We start from the raw sequence: 1,170 nt of genomic DNA, 5'->3' as shown, positions 1-1,170 counted from the left end.
CTGAATCTATTAAAGGCTCTGTGTTGGCTGTAAGCTGACTAAGTGCCCATCAGGATCGATCTCCCTCCATGATTCTCCCCATTTTGTTTTCCTGTCAGTACTGTGGGTTGCTTTCAGTGAATTACAATGTTGAGTAAGAAATTTTTGCAGTAAATGCAGATGCTGTGTAACAATCTCTCCTTCATCATAAGTGCTGCCTGCTGCAGAAATTAATGCAGCTAATGCATCTTCACTGGTAATATTGATCAGCGTGAATCAACTGTATTAAATGGCTGAGTAATATTTTGGAATCTGGCAATTTAAACACCAATAGGATGACATCAAGATGGCATCGCCAACACATTTCATAATTTCTTGTCTGTTTACAATTTTTCTATGTAATTCTAATAATTTGTTTTTATAACTTCTTATCTGTAAGTGTAAAATGTGATGAAGGTTTCTGAATCTAAAGCTAATGATGACGGAAATCTGGAGAAGTGTTTTAGGAGCGGTCCCTCAGCATTCCCTGTGTCCTGCCAATGGCTGCATGAGGGCAATCAGCACGGAGCCCATTCCCTGGAGGAGCAGGCTGTGCTCTGTGGTGTGAGGCTCCAGGAAGCTCTGCAGGGTGTCAGGGTGCGACTTACTTTGGCAGTGTGTGATGTTGATGGTGATGGCAGTGAGGAGCAGGAGGAGGCAGGTGCCAGCCAGGTTAACCCATATGACTGTATCATGGCAGAAATGTGGTGTGTTCTCATTGCTTATTCCTGCAGGAAGAAAGGAAAGAGAGGAAAGGGGAAAGGCCCAGTTGCAGACATCTGCCTGCATCCTGAAATGCCTGTAGTCAGCACAGACTTTGATTTGGGCTCTTCTGATCAAAGCAGCACTGCTGGCAGAGCCCCTGCCTCCCCACAGCTGGGTTACCTGCATCCAGACCATGTTGTGTGCTGTTCCTCTTGGTGACCGGGCTGCTCTGGGTTGTGGCAGTGGGTGTGCTGTGTTCTGCTGCTGTTGTGAGTGGATGGAAAAATGGACGAATACAGTGAGATACAATAAAACAGCCTTCTCCCCCTCCTTCCAGGACAAAGATGAACATAATGGCCAGGTCTTTGGGGACCCTGTAGCGCCTACTTTGTGATGCTATGACTCTCTGAGGTCTGCTTGAATTGCTGAGCTGCTCAGCCATGAAAT

Source organism: Coturnix japonica, unplaced genomic scaffold (genome assembly GCF_001577835.2).
Source record: "Coturnix japonica isolate 7356 unplaced genomic scaffold, Coturnix japonica 2.1 chrUnrandom773, whole genome shotgun sequence".
Taxonomy (NCBI): Eukaryota; Metazoa; Chordata; class Aves; order Galliformes; family Phasianidae; genus Coturnix; species Coturnix japonica.
Note: the sequence above shows the minus strand (reverse complement) of the source record.